Raw genomic sequence first — 21,120 nt, forward strand, 5'->3', positions numbered from 1 at the left:
GGCAGACAGGGTGCTCTAGCCTGATGAGAGAGAGCCCAGGGCTTCCTCCAAAGAGCCTAGGACTTGGTCCCAACCACACCCCCTCAGCTACCTCGAGAACATCGCCTCACCCCTCTGTGCCTCAACACTCTTACCCAGTTGGGCACACAGGATGTTTGAGATCTAGAGCTCAGAAATGATTTGCAAGCTGACAGGTGCTGTGCACACATCACTTACAGGATACAGAAGTTTTGTTCAGTGCCAGTTTTCTCACAGCAGAAGGCACACGCTTGAAGACAGTCTGTGTTATGATGCTGCATATTTTGCAGTGTTCTGAGGTCCATTTTGTCCCCCTGCTGGGTCCCAAGGGGGGCGGGACTAGGTGGGAGACCAATTATCTTCTTCCTTCTCATCTCTTAGTAGGTTTTAATTGTCAAATCTCCTAGGTGCTTTAAGTAAGGGGGAGAGAGGAGACCTTCCAAAACATACAGAAGCCATTTCCCTGTGGACATGGCCACCAAACCATGCTCTTATTTTTAAAGGGGGCCCTGAAGTCATTTTCCAACACAAGGTCTCATAGAAGCTTGGTTGCAGGCTGTAGCCTGTGCTGCTCCTGTAATGTTTTAATTGGCAGTTAAGTCAAGAGGTTTAATTTCATCCAGTCCCAGCTTTGGCATGTGTACAATTTTTCTATATATCCTGTTTCCTCAAACTAAAAATGTGTCTCTCCCCCATGCGTTCAGCCCATAGCATCTTAACCTTTGTTCTGTCTCCAGAACACCGTCTGTGATAATGAATTACTCAGCAGTGGATGAATTAGCCAAACCCAATGTGTGAAAGAAGATTAGGAAATTAGGTTCTAAGCACAGGCACAGGATGGGGCCGAAAGATACCGAGACTTGTATCTCGGTTAACAAAGAAACTAACCTTTATTGGCATCAGGCACAAAATCTGCTGTTGGCAATATTTCATTGAATCCCCACAACAACCTCAAGAGTAAGTGCTGTTGTTATCTTTATTTTGTAGATGAGGAAACTGAGACACAGAGAAAGTAACTTGACCAAGGTCACCCAGCTATTCTTGGTCTCAGGATTTGAACCCAAGCAGCCTAGTTCCACAACCTCACACTGTCTTCCCTCGGTGGATTTGGGACTGCATTAGCTTTGCGTTGATTCATTCATTCATTCATCCGTTTAAGTCTGTGGAGGAAGGGAGGAATTTTTACAAGAGCTGACCCCAGAATATTTCTGCAGGAGGCACCTGTCATTAGGTTATTGCAGGCAGAAGAGGCTGACCAGGTTAATGTCAGGAGGCCTGAAGGTGCACCCTGGGGTTGGACAAGGATCATGGTGGCCTGGAGAGCCCACCTGAGCTTTCAAATCTGGAATAACAGGACGGTGAATGGAACTTTTCCTGCTGCCTGGGAAATTGGTGGTGAGTCCACAGCTGAAAACACGAGGTACTAAGAATTCTATAGCCTGGAGAAAACCACCTATCACTGGGTCCTGACAGTTGCCCCCAACCTCAACCCAGTGGCTTTGAGGAGGAAAGGCAGAAGATGCCTTACTATGTTCAACTCACCACCGCCTCCCGCACTCCTCGCCACCAGACCCACTGCTGAGAGGAGGCAGGGGAGCCTGAAGCCAAGTGAGGGAGGGGCTCCAGGGATGGAGCACAGAGGGCAATGTTTGAGTGGGATATCCCTCAGGATGTTGAAGGCCATGAAGTGGGGAAAAGCAGACCCTTCCTTTTGGCCCTGTGTTAGTTTCCCAGGCCCAAACCTGGTAGTTGGAAAACAATAGACATTGTCTCACATTTCTGGGGGCTGGAAGTCTGAGATAAAGGTGCCAGCAGGGCCACACTGCCTCTGCAGTCTGTTGGAGAATCCTTCCTTGCCTCTTCTCAGCTTCTGGTGGTTTGCTGGCAATCTTTGGCATCCCTTGGCTTGTAGATGCATCACTCCCATCCTCCATCTTTGCTCGGCATTCTCCCTGTGTCTCTGTCTTCACACGGCTGTCTTACAAGGATGCTGGGCATATTGGATGAGGGGCCTGGCTTTCTCAGTATGACCTCATCATAACTAATTACATCTGTTAACGACCCTACTTCCAAAAAAGGTCACATTTTGAGATGCCGGGGTTAAGACTTCAATATATCATTTGATGGTGGGGACCCATTTCAACCCCCAACGGGCTCCACTGCCGGTCTCGAAAAAGGACAACTTGTGGATCCATAGTGCCATCTGGGAGGAGGGAATCTGAGGCCTCCCTCCACTCCAGAGAGCCTGGGGTTACAAACTGCCTGAGGCATCATTAAGAAGTGCCAAAGAAAGGTGGCCAGATAGCCTGGCTGCAGAGATGGGACAAAAAGGAAGTTGGTGGGTACGGTACATTTGCCCCCATCCGGGTCAGGCTGCTGGGAGGCCAGCTAAGGAAGACTGTCAATGATGCTGCTGAAGTCACTCATCACCTGGCCTAAGGCCCAATTTGCAGGATTCTCTACCAGTAAAGCATCTTTAACCCTTTGGAAGCAAGTCACTGGCCAGCCCACTGTCCAGTGGTGCTGTACAAGTTTTAACTCATCAGATTTTTACAATAACCTAACGTCGTGGGGCCTGCCGCCACCTCATCTTACAGCTGAGGGAAAGGAGGCTCAGGGACACACTGAGGCTGTGCAGGAGCTCCCAACCTCACACTCCTGCCTCTCCTATAAGATGGGGCTCCTGCACCTGTTTCTCCCCTAGGTCACCACCTTCTCTATGTCCTGCCTGCCGTCCCTGCTCTTCATGCATCCAGAGGTAGAAACAATCCGAGTTCCTTTATGGCCCCAAATCTGCTATGAAACTGTACTTGAAAGAAAGAGGCCCCTCATCGCGTTCCTTTTTACAGACATCACAGGGCATCACAGAGATCCTTATTGCAAACACCCTGCTGCCCAGTTTCATTTCCTGCGTAGTCTAGATGGACACAGATAGAGGCAGGGGGTGGGAGGCATGTGTGGGGAGGGGCTGTGAATCTCACAAGAGGGACCCTCATGATGGCTGCATCACATCTCTCCTGGATCCTGCAAGGGAGAGGCAGGGCGCAGGGAAGCCAGGCACCAACTTGGGTCCTGTGACATTGGCAGGAGGGACCTAGGGTCACGGTCTTAAAGGAGAAGGCAGGGTACAGAATAGGATCATTGAGGGAAGCTGCCTGGATGAACCAGGCTCTGGCACCCCAGCTCCATCTTCCTTCCCAGTGGTCACCCTCAAGATGACAGCACACAGGGAAGGGTGTTTATCCCTGCATTTGATATTCAATGCATGCCTTACAGGTGCCTGTTCTGTGCTGGGAATCGTGATGGCGCTCTGCATATGCTGTCGTCCTTCATCCTCCCCCAGCCCAGGAGATGGGATTCTTGTGTTCATTTTACAGACGAGCAGATGGGGGTTTGGAGAGTGAAGCTGACTCACAGCTGGTGGTGGAGCCAGAATTCAATCCAGCAGTGTCTGACTGCAAACACCCTGCTCCTTCTGCCCATTCCTCACCTACTCCTTCATCCAACTCGTCTATTTTTCACCTTTGCGCATGCGCCAGCTATTGCGCCAGGTGCCGGAGAGACAGAAATACATGACGCAGCCATGGTGCTTGTCCTCATGTCCTCAGGTTCCAGGGGGAAGTCAGATCCCTCCCTTCCCAAGTAACCAGCACATTACCACGTTGTAGATCGGGCTTGTCGCCGTGATCACCAGTAATGGTGATGTGGTGTGGTAACGGAGAATCACGAGGTGGTGGAAGGGGATCTAATACACACTGTGTGATCAGGGAAGGTGTCTCTGAGCAGGTGACATTTAAGTTGTGCCTGGATAATTAGAAGAGCAGGGGGCAATACTTTTAAGGAAGAAGGAACAGCAAGTGCAAAGGCCCTGAGGTCTAAAAGAGGCCAGATGAAGGCAAGGGTGATTGGTACTGAGTGAGGGAAGGGGAGAGGATAGGATGTGAGGTAGGAGAGGTGGGCAGGATCCCGGTCCTGCAGGGCCTTGTAGATCAAAGGGTGGGGTGGGGGGTGTCCAGGATTTATCCTGGGGCAATGACAAATCTTTTCTCTCAAGGTGCTCACATTTTAGAGTGGGATTTTTTAACCTTGGTGCTGTTGACATTTTGGGCCAAGTGATTCTTTGTTTGGGGGGCTGCCCTGGGCACTGTAGGATGTTTAGCAGCATCTCTGACCTCTACCCATTAGATACCAATGGCATTTCCTCACCCCACCCCACCCCACCTGTCATTGGGACAACCACAATGTCCCAGATACAATCAAATGCCCCGCTTTGAGAACCATTGACTTACCGTACCTAAGGTTTGCTGTTACAAAGTCCAGTGTGCCTGGTCCAGTTGATCTCTTGGGTGGCCTGCCTCCACACGGTAACTGAGGGATCGGAGCTTATTCAGCAGGTGGCTCCAGTATCTCAGAGCTCTTTGCTTCCACCTAATAGACAGGGAAGAGAGAAGCATGGAAGGTGGCCAGGCCTGGACATGAATATGTATGTCATTCCCGTCCACAGTCCATTGGTCAGAACTCAGTCTGAGGTCCCAATCTACCTGCAGGGAATGTTCTTCTCTCATGCATCCAGGAGATGGAAGTGACCCTGGTGGCATAAGGAACCGTCTCCCCACAATGAGCTAAGCATTTACTTATGTGACCCGTTGATTGCTCACAACACCCCGCGGGTACTGTTCATTCCATTTTCCCATCACTTATCTGAATCGTGGGCCAGTGGTCAGAGCAGGAACACTGGGACCCCAGGGAGAACAATGAGAAGGCTCAACGCTGGGTTCCTTGGACCACAGCTTTAGGCTGACATACGCAGTAGACGGCCGCAGTTTGTCTTGTCAGCATCCCACCCTCCTTTGCTAGCAAGAACCCTCAATTTTTGTTTGAGGAGGCAGTTTCGTACACTCTTGATCCAAGTCAGTCTCCCTGCCCAGTGCCAGCCAGTGACCCAGGTCTGTGCCAGTGAGTGTGCTGCATTCCTTGGGCCACTGTACCTGTGCCTGGTTCTCCTCACTCTGCTCAATGAAAGTAAGTCTCAAGATTTTGCTAAGAATGCTGGGACAGAGTCACCTTTTTTAGGTTGGATGTGAATTGATGTTCCTGGCAACCATCTTGTGGCCATGAGGAAAATCCTCAGAATGGAGCCGACCTGGAGAAAGTGGAGAAGACACATAGAGTCAAATCAAGTGCAGGTGGCCTGTTTGTACTTTGTGTCTAATCTCAGGAAGTCAGACCCTTGAACTTTCTAATTACATGAATTAGTAAGTTCCCATTTTCTGTCACTTTGCGATCAGAAAAGTACTGAGCAACATAATACATTTTCCCCCTCAAGGCCAGGGAGACCTGGGGACTGAGGAGGGGCAGGATCTGCAGGAGCCACCCCCAGGATGCACAGGAATGCCAGAGTTGGGGACAGGAAGCTGAGAACCGGAGGCAACTAGAAAATGGTCATAATATCTCTAATATTAGGACAAAGTTGCCCTGACATGCCATCCTGAACTTAGAAGCTCAAATAAAGAAAATAGTATCAACATTGGTTCCACCTTATGAATCACTAATCTAACGGGTCCTGACCACAACCCTGAGAAGTAAATAACTTTAATCTATCCATTTTACAGGTGAGAAGACTCAGAGAGGTTAGGCAACTGGCCCAAGGTCACCCAGCAAGTTAAACGGTAGAGTTGGGACTCAAAATCAGGTTTCTGGTTTTGAGGGACTCCACAGCCCATGTGTTATTTGTTTTTGTTTTTTGTTTTTTGTTTTTTTGGTATATGATTAACATCTTCCTGAGCTTGTTTTAAAAAATCAAGTCAGGATAGCCTTTTGTTTTTTATCCAAGCCTGGGATTTCACAGGCTATCCACCCAGATCACCCAGACATAGACTTGGGGAAACCAGAGCAATGCCCTCCCCCCGCCACCAACTCCTCCTCCCTCCGGTCCTGTGTTTGGGTAACAAACGCCTTCGCTAGAATACATATTTAAGCGTTCCCAGGGCACACAACATCTGCTGCAAACATGCTCACAGTTCCCTTCTGCAGGTGCATGGTTCAGCGTGGGCGAGACGGAGTGCAGAGAAGACAGCTAGAAATGTCAGACGATATTCACACCCCGCCGTCTAAGAATTAACAAGCCTTTGCAGAATGGCTTCTGTCAGCAGCCCCAGGCGTGGGGGGACACACACCCTACTTCAAGCATGGTGTCTTTGTGCCCCTGGCAGGTGTGTGTGTGTGTGTGTGTGCCCATGGTTCGTGGGTGTGCACGCACAGTGATGCACACACAGCTCCTAACCAGAACTGAGTGGCAGTGCCTCCTGGAACCGAGCAAGTGAGTCAGCCACCCAGGAAAGGGAGGCATGATGATGATGGTTCTTCCAGATGGAATGATGCTTCCTAGCCCTTAAAGAAAAAAAAAAGGTCTTCCTGGTAATTTAGAAGAAACAAAAAACCGAATCAAACCCCAACTCTTACAGGCTCTAAGGGAGACTCATTAGTGTGAGAGGTACTTTATCATAAAGATATTGGGTTTCTCTTCATGTAAGCAAATCAACGCAGAAGCCTGTGTATTTTTCAGAACCAATTCTGAACGAGCCAAAGTGAGTTGTATGCAAGCTTTTGTTTCTTCTTCCTCTGGACCAATAGGAGGGCCAACTCTTCACTCCTGCTGACTGCCCTCCCCTGGGGCACCTTGCCAGTGACACATGATCCTAGCTGGCCAGTCCTGACTGGTAGAATGTCATGATTGATTAATAATGTCTGCCTTGGGTGAGGCATGGTGAGCGGACATTCATATGTCAGATACTTCCCATTTCTGCTTCAGAGTTTGAGATACTTGAACGTGTCTCATGACTAATATTCTTTTTTTTAATGTTTTATTTATTCTTGAGAGAGAGAGAGAGAGAGGGAGAGAGAAAGAGAGAGAGAGAGATAGTGTGAGCAGGGGAGGGGCAGAAAGAGAGGGAGACACAGAATCCAAAGCAGGTTCCAGGCTCTGAGCTGTCAGCACGGAGCTAGACATGGGACTTGAGCCCACAAACCGCAAGGTCATGACCTGAGCCAAAGCCGGACACTTAACCAACTGAGCCACCCCAGGGTGCCTCATGACTAATATTCTTAAAGCAATGAGAATATTACTTATCAATCCATGCATAAATATTTATTGAGCCCACACACATGCCCAGTCCTGTGCTAGGTGCCATAACATGAGAAGGGGGAGCAGAATTAGCAGTAAGCATCTTCTATATGCTGGCTGTTTTCTGTGCATTTTCTCAAATTTCATTTCCCCCTCAAAACCCCAGGTCTGAAAGGTTTTATTTTCTCTACTTTCTGGATGTTGAACTGAGGATCAGAGCTAGTCAGGGGCACATCCTGGACTCCAGTGCAAGCCTTAGACCTCTAGTCTGAGCCTCTTTCTACCACGCCACTCACTCATTCTGTATACATCGATTCTGGTTAATAGCAAGATGGCCACACCAAGAACAGCGGCTAACACTTACATGGTCTTTACTATGCATCAGGCAAGGCTCTAAGAAATTTGCATACTTAATTCACTTTCTGTTTCCTCTGTTAAATAGAAGGGCAGAAAAACAGATGAATGACATTGTGTTTCCTGACCACAAGGAGCTCGTGGTTCAGCCAATGAGACAAAGGGTAATTAATAATTTCATGTTCAGGTGCACACTCTCAACCTAATGAATGTCAAGACATCATCTCCTCCAGGATGCCTCCCCTGAGAGCCCCCAGCCTCTAGGCTCTGGGGAGCCCATCTGATCCATCTCTGACATCTGGTTCCCAGCACAAGACCTTTCTGAGGGTATGTGCTGCAGAGTATTTGCTTCATGTATGTACCCATGGAAGTCTCTGGGGATGGATGGATGGGGCAAGGAGATGCTACCTCCCCTGGGTCAACAGGAAAGTAAATCTCTGGGGCCTCTCAGAGCCAAGAGACCCGGGGCCACTTCCATGTTTGGGGGTGCCTGATAGACCAAATAACGAAGAAATGGTGTCACAAAGTGGTATATTTTACAAGGTACAAGTCAACAAACGAATGCTTTGAGCAACACAACCCATAAAACACAATGAGGAGTTGGGGCGCCTGGGTGGCGCAGTTGGTTAAGCGTCCGACTTTAGCCAGGTCACGATCTCGCGGTCCGTGAGTTCGAGCCCCGCGTCAGGCTCTGGGCTGATGGCTCAGAGCCTGGAGCCTGTTTCCGATTCTGTGTCTCCCTCTCTCTCTGCCCCTCCCCTGTTCATGCTCTGTCTCTCTCTGTTCCAAAAATAAATAAACGTTGAAAAAAAAATTAAAAAACAAACAAACAAAAAAACACAATGAGGAGTATGTGAAAGAAGTGTTCCTGAAGACCCTGCATAATTCAAAAGTCTCATAATTCAAGACCAACAAGGATAAGACGGAGGCAGCTTCTGTTTATGGCTGGCGTGGCGCCATCGTGTGGCACCAGTCATGAAGTACAACTTAGAATTCTTTTTTTGGCTGGCCCTCTCTGAAAATGTTGGACTCTTGAATTTCCTTCCACTAACTGGTGTGTGTGCATGTGTGTGTGTGTGAAAGAGAGAGAGAGGAGGGGGAGATATTTTTACTGTTTCCAGTTTTGCATTTTAAATTAGACTTCATTAATATTTTTACAAAGCACTGCCTAAAATTCACACAGAAAGTGACTTCCCCAGAATGTCTCAAATCTGAATGTGTGAGGCCCTGCGTAAATGTGAGGATGGGACGAATTACCACTCCCCAACCTGTGACAGGTCCTGCGAGTCAACATGTTCACTTGTTCACACCCTTCTCTCATTGGGTCCGGGCCCTGGGACATGGAGGCAGGAAGCCAGGGGGATGTGTTTGGCCACTCAAGCAGGGTGCCCCACAACAGCAGGGGATACCCTCTACACTGTAGCAGTGAATTCCTACAGCGAATTCCTGTCTGCCATGCTGGTGCGGAGAGCTCCCTGCTGTCACTGTCCAGCCGGCTGCTTTCCCACCAGAACCCCTTCCTGACATGCTCCGCCTTACATCGGAAACTCCTACAGCCCATTTGGGCAGTATTAAGGCAGTTCTAGGTCTTGTACTTTCTTGGGGGTGAAGAGAATTCATTTAATGTTGAACAATATTGCAAGAGCACCTTCTGGGGTGCTTGGATGGCTCAGTCAGTTAAGCATCTGACTTGATTTTGGCTCGGGTCATGATCTCATGGTTCATGCGATTGAGCCCCACATCAGGCTCTGCGCTGACAATGCAGAGCTTGCTTGGGAATCTCTCTCTCTCTCTCCCTCTCCCTCTGCTCCTCCCCTGTGCTTGTTCTCTCTCTCTCTCTCTCAAAATAAATGAATAAACTTAAAAAAAATAAACAACATAAATATGTAAAATACACCATATTTCACTGATTCTGTGATGTGGATTTATTTCTCACATTTAATATGTCTGAAATCAGGGTGTATCCTACACTCGATGGTGTCTCAGCATTGTTCTACAGTTTACTTGGTGTTATTTTTTCCTTCTTTGTGGTACAAAACTAATGGCTCATCTTGCTGTTGATGTTGTGCGAATCTGATGAACTGTGGAGTAAATTATACAGTGCTAATAAGGAGAAAGATCAAGCAGGGAACTGGATGAGAAGTGCAGCAGAGTGGGGGCTGCGTTCTCTAGGCAGACCTGGCAGATAGGGAGAAGGTGAGTTTCAACAAAGACATGAAGGAGGTGAGGGAGAGAGGCATGTGGCTGCTTGGGGGAGAGCACTGCTGCTAGAGGGAACTGCATATGCAAAAGCCCTGAGGAAGTAGCCTGCTGGGAAGAGCAAGGAGGCCCAAGTAGCTGTAGGAAAATGAGGGGGGGGAGGAGCTGGGGAGAGACTGAATAGTGGATAAGTTCAGAGAGGGAGCAGCGGCCAGATTATCCAAACTTTACGATCTTTGCAAGAACTTTGATTTTTACTCTGAGCGAACTTTGAAAGCAGTCTTGGTCATCTGATGCCCATTTTGCAGATGAGAAAGTTGAGTGTCAGTGAGGTTTTCAAAATGTCCCAAAGCAACCCAGGAGAGCAGTGAAGCCCGGATTCAGAGCCAAATCTGACTCCCAGGGCTGCTGTCAACTCGAAGGAGGCAGGCAAGTGACTAGCGTGGAGAGATGAGATGGGACAATTGAGTGCCCAGCCAGGCCAAGGCAGAAGTTGGTGGGGGAGCTAGCATGGAGGAGGTTCTGGAGTCCCGAGGGTGCTCAGCAAGATCGGAGGGAAACCTCCTCTAACTCCCTCTGCTGGAGCCCCCTAAAGCTCAGGCACCCAGATTCACAAAAGGAACATCCCTTTAACATACAAGAACAAGAACATAATTCTTGAAAGAGGGATTAAGATTAAATGAGCATGACTATCACGGCAGCGATAAAACCACACAGATTTCATGTGTGCATCTTGTTGCTCAAAGACTTGAATAAATATGTTTAACAATTAGTTGTTAGTTAATGAATCAGTAATGCCCTATAAACTAACTTATTGAACTGTGTCAGAGATTCACTAAGTATTAGGAGCTCCAAGTTGGATGCCTGGAACATGCATTGCCAGAGCGAATCCCTCCCAGCCCTTTGGCTGTTGGCTAGGATGGGGAGGGAGCCCAGTATTGCCAAGCCCAGTCCTCTCTTCCTTCTTTCCTATTTCCCTCCCTTCCTTCGTGGAACAAGGTTGAACCTGCCAATTTGGAGACCCACACACTCAGCTATGGGTAGTGGCAGTTGAGATAGGGTGACCATTCCAGAATGCTTCCTTTTTGCAGTGGACTCATTGTATGAATGGCCTCACTGTACTCACATCACTTTGCAATGTGACTTTGCAGCCCCTCTCATTGAAAGATGATTCTATTTCTCCAACTCTTGAGACTGAGCTGAACTCATGACTTGCTCTGGTCAGTAGAATGTGACAGAAGTGATGGTGTGTCAGTTGGGAGTACCTGCATGCTTCCTCTCTCTCATACCCCATGAACAAACCTTGTCTAGTCTGCTGGAGGATGTAAAGAGGCTTGGAGGAGAGCCCAGGTGTCCCAGCTTACATTGTGGACCAGCTTACGGACATCTGACCCCAAAACTATGAGAGCCCAGAGCAGATCAGAACGTTCCCTACATGACTCTCAGCAGACCTCAGACACAGGAGGGAGCCTAGCTGAGACCAGAAGTATCACCCAGCTGGCCTGTAGTCTCATGAGCAATAATGTTCATTGTTTCAACCCATTGAGATTGTAATGTTTGTTATACAGCAGTAGCTAACTGACACCCCTCTGCTCGGAAGTTGTTCCTGATGGGGCTGGGTTGTGTGACTTAGAATGTAACATCTTTTTGCCTTTTTTTCTTGGCAGGCAGGAGAAAATAGAAATCGAGGGATTTCTGAAGGAATGTCAGGATATTTGGGTATTATAGTAATGGGATAAAAAACTACCATGACAGGGGGCGCCTGGGTGGCTCAGTCAGTTAAGCATCCGACTTCAGCTCAGGTCACGATCTCACGGTCTGTGAGTTCGAGCCCCGCGTCAGGCTCTGGGCTGATGGCTCAGAGCCTGGAGCCTGTTTCCGATTCTGTGTCCCCCTCTCTCCCTGCCCCTCCCCCGTTCATGCTCTGTCTCTCTCTGTCCCAAAAATAAATAAACGTTGAAAAAAAATTAAAAAAAAAAAAAACTACCATGACAGGAAAAAACATGTAACCAGATAAAAATGTGTCAAGGGACCATATCCACTGACACAGAGTTCATGTACACATTCCCCAAGCGCTCCCCGCACACTCCCTCCTCCCCCCAAGCAATGAGGACACCTGTGTAAGCAAACAAATGAACATTCCCACTGGAACACACTCATGCTCGCTCCTGAGCTAACCTGCTCCTGAGCTAACCTGCACGACTCCTCCTGGGATACCGGGAAGTGTGTATCCTTGTATCTGATTGCTGACAAGACTTGAGAAACGGCCAGCCTTGCCTTTGCTCGTTTTTCCACTAAGAACTCTATTGTGCTAGAAACATCAGAGTGAAGATTGCAGCCATTGAAAGAAGGAAAAGGATGGAGATTTTTCAGGCTTATCAAGAAATGCGGTGAAACATTTTGCAAAAAAAAAAAAAAAAAAAGCACGGACCACCTGTGTTCACCCATCAGCTCACAGGTCTCTTCATTTTCTCCCTAAGGTCGGTACTGGCATGATCCCCATTTCAAAGATAAGGAAACTGAGGCTCAACGAAGTGACTGTGCAAGACCACAGCTGGGAAGGGCAGAGTGGAGGCCAGAAGTTCGGGCTCCTGTCTCCACATCTCTGGCAGGATGGTCGTTCTGAAAGATGGAATCCGCATGGAATGGCCCAGTTCTGAAGCTTGGGGGTGGGGACATGGGTGTTTGCTGTTACTGTCCCCCTACTTGGTGTGTCTAAAATGCTTTATCATAATTTTCTTAGAAGAAATGAGACCGATGCTTAACCGATGGAGCCACTCAGGTGCTCCAGGAAGTCTGTTTGAAAATACGTATCAGGGGCGCCGCAGTCGGTTAAGCGTCCGACTTCAGCCAGGTCACGATCTCGCAGTCCGTGAGTTCGAGCCCCGTGTCGGGCTCTGGGCTGATGGCTCGGAGTCTGGAGCCTGTTTCCGATTCTGTGTCTCCCTCTCTCTCTGCCCCTCCCCCGTTCATGCTCTGTCTCTCTCTGTCCCAAAAATAAAATAAAAAACGTTGAAAATACGTATCAGATCTAAGTCATTGGCTATAATCTTTGGGTTTACCGAACCCCTGCACTTAGATCCCCGGATGCTCTCTTCAGAACCACCTTTGTGCAACACTAGTTAACACATAAGGTAAACAGCAAGAAAGGTGAAGGGAGAGCAGGAAGAAGAAACTGCCTCCCCCTCAGGCCCCCCAAAGGCTCTGTGCCTTATGTGCTCCACCATTAAAGGTCCGGAACGGCCCTGATTTCAAATATTTTGGCCTGTTTTTCTGTTGAAGAACAGTGCTTCCGAGCTTGGGAGGACAGGGGTCGCAGCGGCCTCTGTCAGTGCCCTGCGTGAGGCCCCGGACCCCATCCATCTGGCGGTGCCTGAGGCCTTTTTCTAGCTGTTGGACATGCTGGCTAAGGATTGCCCCCTGGGAGCAGCCCCAACCAATGGCTGAAGAGAGTCAGGGTGAAAACATGCCAGATCCCTTGCCCCTTAGGGGGGACCACCGTGAGCTCCATCCTTCCCTGACCCTCAGCGAGTCTCCACAGCATTCCGCTCCAGTTGCCCACAGCAGTCCGCTCGGTCTTACTCGGACAGGCTCTCACCAGTGCACCCTGGGTCCCCTCCCAAGTCAAACGCATGCACTTGAAGCCTTGTCTCAAGGGTTTGGCTCTAAGGGAAACCAAACTGAGGGGGCAATATTTTCAAACAGGCCCAAAGGTGCTTCCGAGATCCCTCTCTCTCTGTCCCCCTGAACTGAGAACCCCTTCAGCAAAGTCCTGGAAAGGCAGCCCCGCACGGCATTAACTCCCTCCCAGCGACTCCACCGGCCAGCTGTGTTACCTCAGATAATCTACTTAAGGCATTTGGGCCTCTCTCTCCGTTTTCTCACCTGTCAAGGAGGGAGCCCTCCCTTCTTCAGCATTGTGGATTCCACGAGAGAACCCTGGACTCACCCTGGATGGACACAGGCACGGAGCAAAAGTCAATCTATGATTTAAAAAAATGTCAGGAAGCATTACCTTAATACACATGTCACAAAACTTTTTGTCAGACTCTGTTCTCATTTACTTGCTATGTAGGTCACATAGCAAGGAAATGCCTAAAATGTACAATTTAATGGCCATTTATTAAGCTCCTTTTCCCTTAGGCTAGAATGATGTTCTGGAATTATAGATTAGAAAGACCCTTGTTCCCTACTAGCTGGAAGAGAGACATATAAACAAATACTACAGTGTGAAAAGTGCTCTAAGGTGGGGACGTGGGGGTTTCGGCTGCTGGGCCCATACTTGGTTGGCCTCTGGTTCCAGACCCCTGGTTTCCCTCCAGAAGCTGCCCTTCCCCATTCTAGACCCTCCGGCTCCAGGTGTTGTAGCCATGTGACTCAGGCTGGGCCAGTCAGAGCTGTTGATCCCCTGGCCGCGGTGATTGGTTCAAGGATCAGCACGTGATCAAGCCAGACCAAGGAGACTCAATTTTTTGTCTCAGGTGTGTCTGAAGCCACAACTCTACCACCTGCTCTTTTCCATTACACAAATCAATGAATCCTCTCCCGTGTTTTTTTTCCTAAGCCACCTGCTACCAAGAGTCATGCCCTTTGTGTTAGGTCCGTGCAACACACAAAGGAGGCTTGGGGCAGGAGGTCAGCCCCTGCAATGAAAGGGTCTGGAAGGCTTCCGAAGAAGGAGACGTATGATTTACGTTTTGAGGGATAAACTGAAGTTTGTTCTTCAAGGATCAAGGCGGGGAAGGGCATTTGAGGCAGAGGAAGTGACACGGCAGTGGCACGCAAGTGGGGCCTGGGAGGCTTCAGTGTGGCTGGAATGTGGGACATAAGAAAATGAGGCGGGGTGTCGGGGGGGGGGCGCCCTGGTGGCTCAGTCAGTTCAGTGTCCGACTTCAGCTCAGGTCATATCTCACGGTTTGTGAGCTCGAGCCCCGCTTCGGGCTCCACGCTGACAGCATGGAGCCTGTGTGGGATTCTCTCTTTCTCCCTCAGTCTCTGCCCCTCACTCGCACGCTCTCTCAAAAATAAATAAATTAAAAAAAATACATTTAAAATAAATTAAAAAAAAAAAGGAAAATGAGGCGGGGAAGTTAGATGAGGTCAGATTATAGACTATTGAGTGCCAGTCTTGCGGGGAGGGGAGTGGGGGGGGCGGGAGAGGGGGGAGGGACATTTCTCCTGTGTGTGGTAGGCAGAAAGGAGAGTGGATCAGGCCTCACTAGAGCTGTGGAGGCTTAATGCGTGTCTCTTGTCGAAAGTGCCCCCCCCCTCCCAAGCAGATATCTTAAGCGTTTAATATGCTAAGATTTTAGCTGGGAACACACTCAGTGAGCAGGGGCAAGGCTGAGATCTGAAATACCTTGGAGAAGCTAATCATCTGTCCCACCTGGGCAGCGAAGATTAATAAAATGCGGGTTTAGCATTCACGCGGTAGAGGGGTGGACAGGGTAGGAGGAAGGGGAATGGGAGATGTGGGTGGCAGCTTAAGTGTCTGCTCCACACCTCGAGCACTTCCATTCTGCCCTGGGAAGACAGAGGCCGGAAGTTACTAGGCCACCCTCCTTGGAAGGTACCATGGCCTACCTTCCTTGGTGCCTCCCACTGAAGCAGGCTTCTCAGAAACCTCACCCCTACCTCAGTGGCTTCTCAAACCCACATAGTCCTCCCAATGACATTTTAGCAGTGCTTAGACATGGGTGCCTCCCATCTCCTACTGTCAATGGGAGACCCCTAAGAACCAGGACTTAGGATCTGGAGCAAAAAGTCTGAGTGGGTTGCCTAAGGCCACACAGCCCGGAGTTGACTTCAACTCCATGTGACTCGGTGCATGATCCAGGACCAGCAGCGATATCATCTGTGAGCTTATTAGAAATCCCTGGTCCTGGCTCTGACCTACTGAGTCAGAATCTGCATTTTAACAAATCCCTAGGTGATCAAAGTTTGAAAAGCACTAGGCTGCACACTGCACAGAACTAGCCAAACAAAAAGACAGAAGAAAAATACAACAAAAACAAAAAACAAAAAACTAACTTTGGTTGGATTGAAAAGAGGGAATAATAAAGAGTTGGGTTTTTTTCTCTTCCACATCTCCCAAAATGTGGTTATATTAGTTTCATAATGAAAAAAACAAACACTTAAAAATTAAGAAAATCTGAAACACAAAACCACACACTGTTACAAAACTAGTAAATTAAGAAATGGTTATTTGCATTTAAAAATAGGCCCCATTTTCGGTCTGTTATTACTTTTGGTTTAATTCCTCCCTCCCTTTAAAAAAATATACTTCTGCCTCCAAAGCCAGAAGCAGAGGTGCTTCAACGGCAGGCTTGGGGCGGGTGGGGGGGGGGGTCTGGGTGGCTTAGGTCATGATCTCATGGTTCGTGGGTTCGAGCCCCGTGTCAGGCTCTGTGCTGACAGCTCAGAGCCTGGAGCCTGCTTCAGACTGTGTGTGTGTGTGTGTGTGTGTGTGTGTGTGTGTGTGTGTGTGTTCCTCCTGCCCCCTCTCAAAAATAAATAAAGCTTAAAAAATAATAAAAAAAAAGGGCAAGCTTGGGCCTTGCCCTCTTGGGAATGGCCAGTGTAGGGAAGGACATCTTTCTGTCTGCAAAAGGAGCTCATTGTTATAATGTAGGTCTTATCACAAGTGAATAGAGATGAGCTTGTCTGGCTCAAATGAAATGAAAGACCATGAGTGATAGAAGCCTTAGGTGTGAATTGTGATTTACCTTTTCCCCGTGATGATCTCCCTTCATGAATGCCTTTTCTGAACACAGGATGAGGACCCTCCCCTTTCCTGAACTTCTCAAGGTTTTCAAAAGCCCCCAAACTGCTGACTTCACACTTGGCCTCTTTGCCTAGTTTCCTCTTACTCGTCCTTCAGCACTCAGCATGAATGTCACTTCTCAGGGAAGGCTTCCAAGACCCTTTGGTCCTGTACTAGGCAAAGCTCTTGATTTTAAGTGGTGGAAAAATAAAATTAAACTGACTTAAGCCAAAAACAGTGACTGTTGGTTCAGATAACAGAAAAATCCAAGGGTAATGGCTTCAGATAGAGCTGGACTCATCCCCAGGAAGCTGCCTAACGACAGATCTCTCAACTTTCTTCTGTGGGGCTCCAGGCTCAGGTAGGCTGTCCTGGGAGGCACCTCCATGGCAGACCCAGATTTTCTATCTTTCCAGTTTAGAAACCCCAGTGCAGAGAGAACTTGCTTTCCCTAAGTGTCCTCACAAAAGTCCCAGAGTTGAATCTCATTGGCCAGATTTAGGTCATATGCAGATCTTTGACCAATCATTGAAGTGGTCAGGAAGTGGAATGCTCTGATTGGCCAGGATCATATCCCTACCCTCAGCTCATCCCCACCTGAATCACATGGGCTGATGAAAGAGAAATATGTTGGGGCACCTGGGTGGCTCAGTCGGTTAAGTGCCCAACCCTTGATTTCAGCTCAGGTCATAATCACATGGTTCATGGGATCAAGCCCTGCATGGAGCTCTGCACTGGCAATGTTGAGCCTGCTTGGGATTCTCTCTCTCCCTCCATCTCTGCCCCTAACCTGCTCTCTCTCTCTCAAAATAAATAAATAAGCATTAAAAAAAAAAAAGAAAGAGGGGGCGCCTGGATGGCTCAGTCGGTTAAGTGTCCGACTTTGGCTCAGATCATGATCTCATGGTTCGTGAGTTTGAGCCCCATGTCAGGCTCTGTGCCGACAGCTCAGAGCCTGGAGCCTGTTTCAGATTCTGTGTCTCCCTCTCTGTCTGACCCTCCCCCATTCATGCTCTGTCTCTCTCTGTCTCAAAAAAATAATAATAATAAACATTAAAAAAAAATTAAAAAAAAAAAAGAAAGAGAAACATGGGCCTCAAATGAAAAGTGAGAAAATGAGGGCATGATGCTGGGTGGGCAATAACAATAGCAGGTTACAACAGACCTCCTGTTACAAATTTTCATAATACCCTGCCATTTGCCTTTATAACATTTGCTGGATTTAAAAACCTATTTGAGTTAGTTACTTGATTAATGTCTGTCTCCCTAACTATTGTGAAACACTACAGGCAAGGATTATGTGTGCTCACAGAAAATGGTATTCACAATGCCTGACATGTGGTAGGTGTTCATCAAATATTTATTGAATGAATGGACTCTCTCTAACTGCCTTAACAACAGCGAGGTTTACTTACATTCGCCAGAGGTGATTCTGGAATGCTGGTAATCAGGCTCCCCATTTTAAATCAGATTTGGCTATTGACACAGCCGAACCTCTGTTCTAGCTGTGCCCCAGGATTATCTGTGCCGTGGAAATGCTGCTCTGCAGAACTGGGGACATCTGCCATGTGGCCACTGGCAACTAGAGACTCTTGCTAGATAGTACAGCCCTGGGCGGGGGGTGTTGGCAACAGACAGGATGGGGATAGAGGGGGAAGATTTTAAATTCTGCTGCATTTGCACCTGACATCTGAAAGTGGACTATCTCAAGCCTCACAGCCTCCTTGTATGGTAATATAATTACATCCGCTTATTTCAAGGGAGAGATTGAGGTTTAGAATAGCCCACAAGGTCTGCCGGCTCATACCCAACACACTAGCACTTAAATCTGAGTCTTCCAGACATCAGCTATACCACTGGTTTTCTGCATGACCTTCAGCAAGTCTCTTTACCTCTGGGAGTCTCAGTTTCCTCACCTGTAAAATGCACGAGTATCCTCCTGTGAAGAGACTGATGTGAGATGATATGAATTCTTATGTGCAGAGATCATATGAATACAGTGTGCAGAAGTCTTGGGCAAATGGCGGACATTGTCTTCCCCTCCCTTTAGATGTTGCTCTAGCTAAGTTGAATATTCCAAGTGCTTACCTAGCTGTAACTGAGGCAGAGACATGAGCTAATGGGGGAGGGCAGTAGGGGGAGGGGCCTTCTTTGCATGCATCTAGGTAATGAAATTCACACCTGACCATAGCACATGCTTGTCACTCAGGACACAGTCCAAGAAATAGCCTGCCTAAGGGTAGCACCAGGACTTTCTTATCCTTAGGAGTCCCCATAGCAGTCCAAGAGCTAGTCATGTTTGGTCCTCAGGTGATGACTTAAGTCCAGGAAATACTATCTACATGGGGCAGGTGTGGGCTTCAAGACTCATGTCACACTAGTCAGTGTCTCTTGTAATAACAGCTCCATATACAAAGCTTCCAGGGTGCCTGCAAAGGACACACCCAGTTTCAGGGGTCTTTGTACATGGGAAAGCTCAACCTTATGGCTTCCTCATCAGGCACATTCACGGTCCTTCTAGTCTGGATGCAATTCACTGGCCAAGAGCCATTTTTGACATAAGCAATGTTGCCTGGCAACACAGCCAACATTTTTTTCTGGTTTCTAGGGTTAACAGAGCTAGTAAGTTAACCCAAGGTCAAATCTGTTCTTAAGAGAAGGAAAGAGTGGCGCCTGGGTGGCTCAGTTGGTTAAGTGTCTCACTCTTGATTTTGGCTCAGGTCATGATCTCACAGTTTGTGAGTATGAGCCCCTCGTCAGTGTCTGTGCTGACAACGTGGAGCCTGCTTGGGATCCTTTCTCTCCCTCTCTTTTTGGCCCTCCCCTGCGCTCTCCCTCAAAATAAATAAAATAAACATTAAGAAAAAGAGAAGGAAAGAGTTTTGTTAACCTTTTATTCACAAATATTTACTGATATTTCCCCCATACATGTGAACACACGCGTGCGCACGCACGCACACACACACACACACACACACACACACACACCTGCCCTATCCCTGAATTCTTTGCTCTCTCCCCATCTTCCAGTGCCATTCATTTAGTTTTAAAATTCTAAACTTTAGGGTTTCAAGTGCCAAGAATTTCAGAAGCTAAGATATTTTAGTTTGAAAAGTTAAGACTTTTGAGTTTTAGGAGTGCCTGCCTGGATGCCTCAGTCGGTTAAGTGTCTGGCTTCGGCTCAGGTCGTGATCTCATGGTTCATGAGTTCAAGCCCCGTGTCGGGCTCTGTGCTGCCAGCTCAGAACCTGGAGCTGCTTCGGATTCTGTGTCTCCCTCTCTCTCTGCCCCTCCCCCACTCTCACTCTGTCTCTTTCTCAAAAATAAATAAACATTAAAAAAAAAAAAGACCTTTGAGTTTCAAATCCCAGGAACTTTAAATTCCAAGGCCAAGGTTGATGAGTTTCAAATGCCATTTTGATTTTTCTGAGTGTGGCCTTTTGGGTTTCAAACATTGAAACCCTGAGTCAGAGCATAGGTTCATGTTCTAATTAATAGATTTGGGAAAAACAGATGAAGAGCCAGGTGACCTGGGCCTCAGAATATTGAACAGTTTTCTGAATTGAGGAAGAGGGGAGGAGAGGCCATGATGAGGGATGAGATTAGCAGGGTCCACACAAGGGGCCCAACGCTGAAGGGTCTGGCTGTCCTCATCGGTACCCTGTGAGGACCATTGTTTGAAAGAGCAGCAGGAAGGACGCTGTGGCCTGAGGCATCTCTTGGCTCTATCTGACTTACCTATATGCACAGCCCCCTACTTGCCCACACCAATTGCTGTGGTGACAGTGCCTGGAGCCTAGCAAGCCACTGGTGGCCTGGAGGGAGGCCTGTGACCCTGCACTTGGGTGGTTCTGAGAAGAGCCCACCTGTGGTCTCCCCGCTGGGTGGAGCAGGGGGGAAACCCAGCCCCACCATCCTGGAAGTCCACACCCCACAAAGATGAAGCCTTAGTTGTGTGTATGAGGGAGGCAGATGGGACGTCCTAGTGAGGAACACAGTTTTTTGGTGCAACAGGGGCAAGGTCATTGATTCATTCAACAAATCATCTTACCGCTCTGAGCACAGGTTCTGGGGCCCGACTGCCTGGGACTACCAGTTCCGCTGCTTCCTGGGCAAGTTATTTCATTTCTTCATGCTCGGTTTCCTCACCTATAAAATGGGGACAAAACAATACCCGCTTCCTGAGGTGATTTTGAAGTCTAGAAGAATTTGTATATCTAAAGAACTTACCAACGTGCCATGCAGCTAGTAACCACCCCACCAACGCTAACTACTATTATTACTGCGCAACAGAGATTTCTCGACGCACCAGGGGTACAGGAGAGAACAAACAAAGGATCAGCCACACGGAGCTTATGTTCTAGTGAGGAGAAAGAGGATAACCCACGCAAAACCAAAATCTTTCTTTGAAAGAAAGATAAATCTAAGGCACCTCTTTTTCTCGCTGAGCTCTGGCCCCTCTGGGATACATCATGATACAACAGCAGGTGCCCCAGCACAGGCATCCAGTCGGTGTTCACTAAAAGGGGCTCCCCTCCCCGACTTGCCAGCTCTCCTCGCTGCTGCCCCAGTGCCTGGCCATGAGCTGCCCCTTCCCTGTTGGAGAACCCTGGAGCACGAATCACAGATACAAAGGAAATTCCCAGAAGCACCGTTCCCACCA

General features: G+C 48.3%; 1 long non-coding RNA gene across 1 annotated transcript; it reads right to left on the bottom strand.

Moving 5' to 3' along the window:
* Positions 1–556: 556 nt before the first annotated feature.
* LOC123383777 lies at positions 557–20,603 on the bottom strand. Its single transcript, XR_006593979.1, has 5 exons — positions 20,509–20,603; positions 13,580–13,677; positions 5,083–5,161; positions 4,313–4,446; positions 557–3,822 (listed from the first exon to the last, which is right to left on the bottom strand). It is a non-coding gene; the product is annotated as an uncharacterized LOC123383777 (long non-coding RNA).
* Between the last annotated feature and the right edge of the window lie 517 nt (positions 20,604–21,120).

This window comes from Felis catus, chromosome A2 (assembly GCF_018350175.1).
Source record: "Felis catus isolate Fca126 chromosome A2, F.catus_Fca126_mat1.0, whole genome shotgun sequence".
NCBI classification, from domain to species: Eukaryota; Metazoa; Chordata; class Mammalia; order Carnivora; family Felidae; genus Felis; species Felis catus.